This window comes from Amblyomma mixtum, chromosome 10, assembly GCF_055824585.1.
Source record: "Amblyomma mixtum isolate Tamu chromosome 10, ASM5582458v1, whole genome shotgun sequence".
Lineage (NCBI taxonomy): Eukaryota > Metazoa > Arthropoda > Arachnida > Ixodida > Ixodidae > Amblyomma > Amblyomma mixtum.
Window position 1 is genome coordinate 171,281,972 of NC_143021.1, and position 12,414 is coordinate 171,294,385.

Consider the following 12,414-nt stretch of genomic DNA (forward strand, 5'->3'; position numbering starts at 1 on the left):
TGATGTCGCTAGCCCTTGGTTCTGGACCGCATTCAGGCTCCGGCTTCGCGACCTATTTCAATTGACCTTGGCGCAACTTCCAACTGGTTTGGTTTGGTTTATGGGGTTTAACGTCCCAAAGCGACTAAGGCTATGAGAGACGCCGTAGTGGAGGGCTCCGGAAATTTCGACCACCTGGGGTTCTTTAACGTGCACTGACATCGCACAGTACACGGGCCTCGAATTTCTCCTCCAAAGAAATTCAGCCGCCGCGACCGGGATCGAACCCGCGTCTTTCGGGCCAGCAGCCGAGCACCATAGCCACTGAGCCACCGCGGCGGCCAACTTCCAACTGGTTTATTTTCGTAGAAGGCAGATACATTTATACCGGCGCTGGGCAATCCCAAGATTAACAGCAAATATACGCACTGTTCATGTCAGCACCCGCCGCCAAGTGTGCCACCAGATAGCAAAACGGGTAATATTGATAGCCTTCAATACAATAATCAAATACAAGAAAGACCATGACACATGCAAAAGGAAAGATGAAGCATGAGGTGAATGATGAACATAGCATAAAAAAAATATCTCTTAGCAAAAGCAGTGTCAAAGTAAATAAAAACAATAAAGCGGTCAATGCGTAAAAATTTGCTCATCGTAGCAAATTTCGTAGCATCGTAGGATATCAATTTTACACGTTTTGCTATCTGGTGGCACTCTTGGCGGCGGGTGCTGACATGAACAGTGCGTATATTTGCCTGTTAATCTTGTGAGTGCCCACCGCCGGTATAAATGCATGTGCCTTCTACGAAAATAATCCAGTTGGAAGTTGCGCTCTGTACATGTCGTGTGTGTTTCTTTGTTGTCCCGTCGTCTTCGCGCAAGCACGTACCGCGTTCAAAGAAGTAATGTGGACGCCGAGGAATTTATATGACGAGACCGATTGCAACGAAATGTTATCGATGTAGTAGTGAGCTGGGACGGAAGTTTTTCTAGATACACGCATGTCTTTGCATTTGCTCATATATAGCTGCATTCACAATTCTTAGCACCAGTTCCCCTAATGTGTTGAGGTCTGACTGAAGTAATGTAACGTTGTTAGCGTTGGTTATTTCTCCGCATCAGCGAATAGGTGAATATGAGAATCCACAATAGAGGGAGAATCATTAATGTAAATTAGAAACAGTATGGGTCCAAGAACTCCAGAAGGCACCTCAGTAAAACCGGTGTTATAACCGTTAGCAAAAACAAATTATGAGCGATTAAAGGGACAGTGAGGATCGAGAGCTCTATTAATATCTTTTTTAAAGCAAAATCCGATAGTTTGGAATGTCATGGCTTTGTTGCCACTTGGCCGGCAGCGAAAAATGCATTTATGTCTAAGAAATTTGGATTCGAAGTTGAAAAAGTTTTTCCCGCCGCTCTGATTCAAACTTGGGATTCTCTTATGACGACACAGGACTAAGTGACGTGGAACCTGACGTGCACATGACGTAACGCAGACTCCGTGATTTCTGGCGGCCACAGTGCGGCCTAGCAGCAGCCGGAAAGAAAGCTACCGCCGGCCGCACGTTGAAGGCATCTATCGGCTATTGCGGGCGTCGCTACCGTCGCTTCGTTTACGTTTGCACCGGCGTTTTGCCAGCGTTACGATGGATCCCGTTCTCGAAATCGTCATTGAAGTTCTCGCAAATAGGCACCTTTCGCATACCGTGTACCTTGTTACCGTTAGCGGAATACCGGGAGCCCGCCTACCGCGGGTGAGCAGGCGCTGATTGGTCTGGATGCTACAGGCGCGCGCGTAGCTGCCGGGTACGTGGCGCCATCTGGCGACGCCAATGAGATTTGCACATGCATTGGCTGCGCCTCAGTGATTCGTAGATTCTCGTGTCCTAGTGTTGCTTGAACCATTCGTTCTAGCAACACTGTTTTGTCCTATGACGTCATTACGCTTGTACTTGCGAGTTTGGCCTGTGGCGGCGATACCTAGCTGTATTTTGGTTCTTGCTCTTTTCTACGTTACAAGAGCTTTGTTGTCAGTATGAGTGGCGTTTTTGTAATCAGGAGCTGGTATTCTGTCGATACAGGCCAACTTCAATTTCTCCTCAGTGTTCCTTTAAGTACACATTCAGGCCATTTCAAAAGTTACAGTCAATATTCAGTTGTTTTAGTTTGTGAGGCCAATGTTTGGGACATATATGTATACATTGTCGAAAACCTTTAAAAAATCTCGAAATATACAGTCAGTCAGTCAGTGATAATAGGTCTAGAATACGATGCAATGCATGTCTAAACGATATTAACTGTGTTTCGCAAGAGTAAGGTAAAAAAGCAAAAAAAAGGAAAAAAGGACGTAAAAAAGGAATTCAATTAAAGGAAAGTTAACAAGGTTGGTGAAGATTATATGTTCGAGCATTTTGGGACACGTAGTGGTGAGGGATATGGGACGATAATTACTAGGGTATGCTTTGCTGCCGATTTGAAGACTGTAACCACATTTCCGATCTTTCACTCAGTAGGCAGCGTTGACTGGTCAAGCGATCGCTGGATAAATTTGGTTAATATAATGGGCGAATAAGCTGCAGTGCTTTTTAAGACCTCTGGGTTAACGCACTTATAACCCGGAGTGGAATGAACACTGAGTCCACCAATAAGCTTATTGACACCAGCAGTAGCAACAGTTACAGGTGGCATGGAAACATAGTTGAAGTGGTGAGTTGTAGGCATATGTACATCAGATATGGCTCTAAAGTTGTCAGTGAATACGCTGTTAAAAATCGTGGTACAAATGTCAGAAGGAATGGAGTTGCCTAATAGGTCAGATAAGGCAAAGCTATCGTCGGTGGAAGGATTAATGACACGCCAGAATTTGCCACATAGGTGGTTACATGTGAGTGCAAGTGCTTTTGGCACTTTTGAGCGCCTGAACATGCGTGTTGGAAGCCGCCGAATACGAAGTCCGATCACTCACTAATTGGCGAGAACTTTGCGATGCGGTAGAGGCTTTCTTTTTGTTATATAAACGTTTTATGTGATTGTTATACTAGGGAGCTATTGAGTAGGTGGTAACAGTGCGTTGAGGAGTGTATTGTTCTGTGAGTTGGGTGACTATAGCTGTGAACATGCTCCAGTTGGTTTGAACGCTGCGGACATCAAAGCTATGGGAAAGCATCGATAAAAGAAAATAGTTCTTTATTTCTCGCCTGAAAATTTGCTCTTTGTAGTCTCGTATTATTCATTTTTCTTTTTGTTAGTGTTCGGAGGGGCTAGATAAATGTCAAAGTGCATTAGCAAGTGGTCGCTGATGCCTGGCGGGTATGCAATAGGTGAGACTATATGTCAGATCGATTTGTCGGGATTAAATCTAGTGTATTAGCCGCGTTGGCTGTTATTCTAGTGGCTTGTGTGCACAACTGCACTCACGAGAATACTAAGCATACATCTAAAAATGCGCAACTTTGAGACGAGAACGGGGACATTACAGGGGAGTTGGTATTCCCTGTTATTTTGGAAAAATTTAAATCGGCAAATAAAACAATACTGGAATAGATCATGGTGCTTTGTTTTTAAGTATTTCCATAAAAAAGTATGGCAACAGCTAGGGCAAGGCTTAGGTGATCGTGATCGAGGAGGTTAGACTGAAATATAGTACAAAAGCTTGAAACAGGTCTCCACACCATCCATATACACGATGACATTACACGAGCACGGACAAAGCAAAATGTCCAAACACAAATTACGTTCGAATTGAGAACATGGCAGAAAAGTGGATGAAATGCAGCTAAAAGAAAAATTGTGAACCGAAGCAAAAAATGTAATGAGCCAGAAATATGCCTATCAAAGAAGCATTGAGAAAATGTACAGCATGAAATAAATGAGAAGCACAAGTGCAGCGTACAGGTCTTTATCAAAGAATTTACTTTTTTGTTTATTTACCACTTCTCTGATGGTATTAGCTGCATAAAGGCGTTATCAAAATTATCAAAATTGCCAGTTTTATTTGCTTACGAGAACGTTAGAGTATTAAGAACTTGATTCATAAATACACTTCAAATATTACCATAGATTATTCTTCCTGGGCCACAAGATCTGGGGCTTCTTGAGATTTTTATTGTGGTGTATTATCCAAAATTTCAACATGCTGTCTGCATGTAAGGAACTGCACAAGTAAGCTGAACTGGGCTAGTCGGAGCAATTGCATCTTCGAAAAACGTAGCGCGAAACACAAGACACAGGTAAGGTGAAGGGTAAGGTAGCGCTCGTGTCCTGTCTTCACCTTACCTGTGTCTTGTGTTTCGCGCTACGTTTTTCGAAGCTGCATGTAAGGATTTTATACTGGTGCCGAAAAAAAACACCGCATTTTTTAAAATTTTCACTGGCAGGAGGGAGTAGCTTTCTTAACTGCACTGCTTTGTTCCTAAGTAAATGAAAGACGTGTATGCTGAACTCTTACACCTCTTTTGAAGCAAAAACAGTTCCAAAATATGTAGCCTAAGATATAACACTAATTCACTGTGAAGCTTGATGCCTTAATTGGTCCAGTAGAGTGGAGAGCTGGGCGAGTTAATTGGCGCATGATTGTAGAAAGAAAACCAGCGCAAAGAACGGGGACACAGAACTGGGAACAGTGAACACAGCGTCGTCCTGTGTTCCTGTTCTGCGTCTCCGTCCTTTGCGCTCTTTTTTTGCTTAATTGGCCATGCACTTGTGCCAACACATGCGCACGTGTTGTCCCCTCTCTGGTTAAGTGTCGCGCCTCCGTTCATTTCGTCATGCACCAACTCGCCCCTCCTCAGGCCATTCTTCACTTGTGCCAGTTTAAGTGCACTTCCTGGGAAGTTTGCACAAAAGTAGTGCATGTTTCCATTCACCGTTTTTATGAACTGGGTGTTTTTATTTTTTCGTCACTTCAGAAGAGAGAAGTTAGTATAGGAGTAATTTACTTGGAGAGTACAAGGAAATAGCTTGCGACGAATTTTCTCATATTTTAATTCTGCCTGATGGGAATGCATTACGCGCGCTATACGGAGTTACTCAGGTCTCTTAGCAGTGGCGGTCCCAGAGAGTGGTTTTAGGGGGGGGGGGGGGGGGGCGGAGGACAGACTTCCGTATACCAAAAAATAAAAAGATAGAAACAATTTTTTATTTATTTTATTCACACAAAAAAAAATTATGCGCTTTGTTGTTGAAAAATAACTGGCGAACGATATTGTACCATTACTCATTCGTTCAGTGGTAACGTTTACGCGAGCAATATTGATTTCGATACCAGGGGAAACAAGTCGACGGCTGAGATGTCCCACCACGGCATGTCCACGAAAGTCAAAGCACCTGCCCAGACATTTCGCCAGTAGGATTAGCGGCCTTCCCAAGCAACCACAGATATCCGTCGGACGTACGAGCTAGATCCGAACGTCCTTTGCCGAGATCGGACGTCCATCGGACGTACGAACGCAATCCGATTTCGGATATCCGTATTCGTACATCAGCCGGACGTACGGACAGTGTCCACTTTTGTATATCCGCATGAGAGACGAGGTGTACGTCCGAAGAATGTAAGGCTGAGTATTTTCCCAGGCCATGAGTATGGACGTTTTTTATTTCACAGAATATTTGCGTCTTTCGTGTATGTATACTGTTTTATTTGCTTCAGTTGGAGGGTTTGACGCGAAGATGTTTGTAAATTGGCACGATTCCACTCCTACCTGCAGTGCAAGAGCCGCCAACGAGCTAAATTTATCTAAGAGGAGAAGCAGGTGTTGCAGAACTTTGCAAGAACTCAATCACTAGTTTTATATTTATAAAACTTCTCCAAATTAGTGGAGTTGTGCGACATGTCCACCGTTTTGCTAGCTAAACTTGCCATTGAAACCATTCGTAAGTATCAAAACTCCCGTGCATTCTGCTATCACCATCATCATAGATGTCAGTTCGCGGTCAGTCCAATCCAATCCATCAGTACGGCTCCGTAGCGCTGCGCTATGCTGCGCTGTTGTTGATTTGCTGCGTAGTGCTGTCGCGCAGAGCTTTATAGCTCTGTGATTATAATGTGTGGCTTTGTTCGGTTTGTGGACGAAAGTAGCATGTAACTTAAGCAATTCGAAAGATACGGGAAGCGCCTGAAGCTCTTGTGGAACACCGGAATCCCGTACTGCGTCGACCTTGGTTTAAAGAAGGCTTAGTGCACATGTGATTGCCTACGAAGGTATGTATCCAGTACACTTCTTGGAACTTGCTTCTAGGACAATGCATGCTCATATAACATTCGTTCACAGGACAGTGGGAGCAGTAAGCGCGAGGAGATGGCTTCCACAAGTGTGTGCTCTTCTCACACTTTCGGGAGCCTACATCACACAGCTGCGGGAGCCCTCAACTCGCGCGGCTAATTCCCACTCCTCTTCAAAGTTGCGGGAGGGAGTATTTTAGCATCTTGTTAATCTTTAGGGCATCGCTAGGTTCACTGTGCCTATATAAAGAGTGACAACGCGCGAAAGGCAGACCATAGGAAGCACGTGTAGTTCGCAGTGCTTCGCAACGGAAGCTTTGCGGCTTTCTGTGCACAGTCGCGTACAGTGCTGCGCAGGTTAGTGCCCTAAGGCCCATGAGAATAAATAAAGAGCAGATACATTGTCAAATATGGTGTGGAAAAGTGAGAGCTGTTACTGCCTTATACTTATTGAGGTGTTTGTTAAAGTGCATTGTCTTTTATACTTGCAGCATTAAACACTTCTATTAATTGGTTCCAATATGTTTTTACTTCGGCTGCTGCATTGTGCCATTTATTTCACATGACTGATGTTTGCCGCGTTCTTTTTATTTCAGAAATCCTGTGGGTGGGAAGATTACGTATGTGTGTCCCAAGCTTGCCACATTTGAAGAGTCACATTTAAGAAATTTTCCGAATATAACCCATTGCTCTGCTGATGTATCATCAGCCACAATAAAATATGCGTGCTATGTATCAAATTGTTTTTGGTTTTATTGCATCGCGCGAAGTGAAAAAAGCACGCATGCACCATATATGCGAATATTCGAGGAAGATCCGCCAATGGACGTACTCAACTGGACGTCCGTCGGCGGGCGAACCGTATACCTTTGGCCACCTTTCGGACGGCCGACGGACGTCTACCGGCTGTTTGCGGATATTCAGCGGACGTACAGAACATCCGAAACACACCTCTGTCGGCCGTCCGAAGGATATCGGTGGTTGCTTGGGTTCATTGCTCAGTTCTGGGAAGTGGCTTTGTTTTGCCCTCAGCCCCTCCTTCAAGGCGGCTGGTCGGCGCTCCTTGTCAAGCCAACAGAGGGATGATCCCCTCGCTGGGGTCGCTGTGTCCCACGGTGGGATATAGGCATGACTGTGTGGCTCCTTGCCTCCCCGACGAGGTTCCTGGCCACCGCAGGTGAATGGCGCTGCCGCCGCCGTGGTGGCCGCGCCGGAGCCAAGACAGGACAACGGTGGGGGCCACGGCATGACCGCGATACCTCGACAACCTTTACGAATTGTACTCGTACAACTACCAACCTGAAGAACGTGGAATTGTGTGAAACAAGGCAGCGGCTAGCACGGTGAACATACAAAGCAGGGAACTACTTGACGCATCACAGACGAGGTCGAGAAGGGGAACGTCACTTCCAGCGCGAGATGTCTGTTTTCTTGCAGCAGTACCTCGGGAAAGGGTTAAATTCTTCCACTCGCCACTGTCCAGCGAAGGTAACGATGGGACGCTTTGCGGTGCCATTCTTGGGAAGACGCTTCGCAACGCACCGCTTGCCCGTCTCCCCGGCAGGAGCCACTCGCTGCGGTTCCGTCCGGGGAGACGGACAATAGTCGCGGGCGAGAGCGAAGGGGGGGCCCCCACCACATGAATGGCATTAGAGGAATGCCACTGGTGCCTCGGCTACGGCTCGTACTATTCTGGCGCAGGCTTGGTTGCTGCGTTTCACCGTTGTCAGCGAAGTGAACACGGCATCTTGCCCATGCCTTGCCTTCCCGCGAATAGCAGAAGCAGGGACGTCGCGGCCACGTCGGCATTCGCAGGATCGATAGCGCCGCCCTGTCGCTTATTTGCTCGCTTGTCCTCTGGCAAGTCAAATAGTCTTCCTGTCGTGGCACGCCATCTACGGCTTACTGCGCTACGCCTGTCACTCTCCTTCGAACTTCAAGTGTTTCTCTTCTTGCTATGAAAGTATTAGCCGTCGCGGCCGCCAATTCAAGCAGCGAGAAAAATGCGCCTCAGGATTCGTAATGAAGGAGCGCCGCTCTTGTTTCGATCAAGCCATAATCAATGAACTTGTTCTAGCATATTTATTTATTTATTTATTTATTTATTTATTTATTTATTTTACCGTCAGGGCAAAGCATTACAGAGGGGAGTGGGTAATACATAACACTGAAAATACAAACAACAGCAGAGAAGAATAAATTGTCAAAACATAGATAAGTTAGAATAAGTGATAAACACAATATATCATTCAACACAAGCGGTAACAGCAGTCCGAAACAATAGACGGTCAGGAATTGTGGCGACTGAAGAAGGAAGGTGGTTCCAGTCATATGACGTCTGAGGAATAAAAGAATCCTTGAATGTTTTAGTTTTGCATGTAGAAATGCCTACCTTATGTATGTGATCTGTGCGGCGTGAAATATATGAAGGGGGAAGGAGTAACTCGCAGCGAATGGACTCATGATGAAATACTTTGTGAAAAAGACACAAGCGTGCAATTTTGCGTCGTGATGCAAGTGAAGTTAGGCCCAATGTAGCCTTCATAGACGCTACGTTTGACGTACGCCGGAAGTCAGAGAGAATAAAGCGCGCTGATTTGTGTTGTACCATTTCCAGTTGGTCGATCAAACTCTTAACACCAGGGTCCCAGACTGATGACGCATATTCTAGTTGTGAACGTACGAGTGTGGTATAGAGTAGAAATTTGATGTTAGTTGGCGCTGCGTGAAAGATACGTCTCAGATATCCCAGCATGCGATTAGCTTTGTTAGTGATGTGCTCAATGTGCGCATGCCAGCTAAGGTTAGACGTAATATGAATTCCGAGGTACTTATATTTTTTAACGGAATCAAGTAGCACACCATTAAGAGTATATACGGGAGGATCACTATTAACACGAGAAATGCGCATAAGTTTGCACTTTTCCGCATTCAAAGTCATATTCCAAGTTTTGCACCATGTTGAGATAGTGTTAAGGTCAGATTGAATCATGTGCTTGTCGTTATCATTTGTTATTTCCCGAAAGAGGACGCAGTCATCGGCAAAAAGATGTACAGAAGAAGAAAGATTGCTGGGTAAGTCGTTGATGAATATAAGAAAAAGAAGGGGACCCAAGACGGTGCCTTGGGGAACCCCGGAAAGAACAGGGTGAACGGCGGAATTAACATTATTGACGGCAACAAATTGCTTTCGATGAGTAAGGAAAACTTCGAGCCATTTTAAAATGTTAGTGTCTAAACCTACCATGCGCAGTTTTAGTAACAAAAGATGATGGGAAACCTTATCAAATGCCTTCGCGAAATCTGGGAAGATGCAGTCGGCGATCGAGTGACGGTCTAAAATTTCGTGAAGTTTGTGTGTGAATAAGAGTAGCTGTGTTTCGCATGAATAGGACTTCCTAAAACCGTGCTGAGAAGGATGAAAAAACGAGTTTGATTCAAGGAGAGTGACAATATGTGAAAAAGAGTATGTGCTCTAAGATTTTACATGGGATGCTGGTAATAGATATGGGCCGGTAGTTAAGAGGCGAGTGTTTATTACCAGATTTATACACAGGGACCACCTTACCAATCTTCCAGTCAGCCGGTAGTTCACCTTTCTCCAATGATTGCTGAAATATTTTAGTTAAGGCGAGCGATGAATACATTTTCGTACTTTTCAGGAACTTTGTAGTAATGCAATCAACACCAGCAATGGAGGATATCTTAAAGTTGTCAATTATTTTAACTATACCATCAGGATGAATGACCACAGGGTACATTGGGAGGAAGTTGTTATGATCCAGTTGGGGGAAATCCGTAGTTACACCACTTGAAAAAAAGCTCGAAAACACATCATTCAGAACATTTGCACATTCAGTATCTGATATAGGTTCGTCACTTTCTTTCTTTCTTTCTTTATTTAAGACATTCCGTTACAGAAATGCCTTGGGGGACGCGACAAAAGGCAATAGACATGCCTGACGGGGCCGCGGCCCCCTTGGCTGCGGCGGAGACAACATAGCATAAGCACAATAATTACAAAGCAAAAGGAACAACAATACTGCATGATATGAAAGTGCATGAAAAAACACAAAAAAATACAGATACATAAAAACAATAAGTTGGATCAGTGGTACGGTGTTATGAAAAACAGTGATGTATGTGCGCAGGTCTTCAATCATCACAGTGAAGGTAAAGATCCGGAGTGAAGGCGAACGAAGTTATCAACACAGCATGGTCTTTAGTTTTCATTTAAGAAAAAATCTCTAAGTGTTCTCCTCAGTCGTTGCACCTTGGTGGCAGTAAACAGTATCTCAGCTAATTCAGGGTGCGCATTGAGGAAATCTGGAATCAAATAACTTAGTTTTTGATCACCGTATGTTGTACGCGAACGGGGCCTTGGTATTAAGTTTTGTCGTAGATAATAAGGACCAGGTTGCGCATGATATTTAGTTTGAAATGTTATATCTGTTTGGTGAAGACGCGAAATTTCCAGGGCCAGTTTGTGTTTATGGAGTTTGTGAATGGGCATTATTTTATTACCTTTAAAATGAGGTGCAGTGTCCTCCGAAAGATCCAAATTGCCTATTGCTCTCACTGCTCGCTTTTGCAAAGAGAAAAGACGATCCAAATTTGTCTTAGTCGTTGTAGCCCATACTAGGAAGCAGTAACAGAAGCGTGAATGTAAAAGCGCATAGTAGATTTGCTTTTTTACAGCAGACGGAACATGGTATCTTATCTTGTTCAAAATTCCCACGGCTCGCCCAAGGTCCCTACGCAGTGCGTCAACGTGAGGCGTCCATGAAAGGTTCTCTTGGAATATTACCCCCAAAAATCTAACTGTAGTCGATTGTTCGATAGTAATGTTATGAAATTTTAAGTGCAAGTTCGTGGGTGGATGGATTCCCCTCGGTCTAAACAGTATGTATTTAGTTTTACTTGTGTTTAATTGGAGTCTGTTCGAATGAAGCCATAAGTTCAGTCCAGTTAACCATTCGTTGGCCTGATGAAACACGTCCACAACGTCAGCGCCCGAGAAAAACACATTCGTGTCATCTGCATATAAAATTAACTTAGTGTTATTTATTATGTTTACAATGTCGTTTATATATAGTAAAAATAATGTCGGACCAAGTAATGACCCTTGAGGTACGCCCTGTTTTAGAAGTCTGCTGTCGGATTTTGCGCCATTTATACATGTGAACTGGGATCTAGATGTTAAGTAGCTTTTTATTAAAGACCATGCGTTGCCACGAAAGCCATACAATGGCAACTTCTTTAAAAGCACGTCGTGTTGGACACAGTCGAAAGCCTTTCTAAAATCCAGAAATATTCCGAGGGTAAATATTTTCCTTTCAATGTTTTGAATTGAATTCGTTAGTATTATTGAATTGAATTCGTTAGTATTATTCTAGATGTTTCAGAAGGGTTAATGACGCTCCAAAATTTTCTTGGGTTATTGAGCAACATACTCGGCAGAGTGCTATTCACGTAATTTGCTTTAGCGTTCTTTACTGCAGAATTGTAAGTGTAAGCTGCAGAGCGATAACGGGACCAATGATGTTCAGTGCGTGATTTTTTAGCTGATCGGAAAAAGCGTTTCTTACGGTTAGACAAGCGCTTAAGATGCGTGTTATACCATGGCGCATGCAGGTGATAAGATATTACACGAGTAGGTATGAAGCGGCTGGTGAGATCTAAAACTTTGTTCTTGAATAAAAGCCAGTTTGCGTTCACTGATCGCGAGTCGAATTCGTCGAAAAAGGCGGCCAGGAAAGAACCTAGTTCGTTATTAATTTTGTTGAAGTCAGCGCGGTGATACATGCGTATTATTTTAGTGTGACTGGGAGTTTTTTGTATAGGAATGTTCACAGAAAAATTGAGCAACGAATGGTCGCTTAACTGGGGCATGTAGGTTATTTCTGAACACAGTTCTGGACATGTTGTTAGTACAAGGTCTAATGTACTTGCTGTAACTTTAGTAATTCTTGTAGGCTGAGTAACAATTTGGGTAAGATTAAACAGTGAGCATAAATTAGTGAATTCCTTGCATAGTGTCGAAGATGAGGATGGTTGCACCGAGGACCAGTCGATGCCCGGAAAGTTAAAATCACCCAACAGAAAGATAGATGACGAAGGGTAACGCGTTACGATGACATTAATGGTATCATGAAGCTCTGCAAGAAATGTAGGAGCTGCATTAATTAGGCGGTCGATAGCATGCGCCT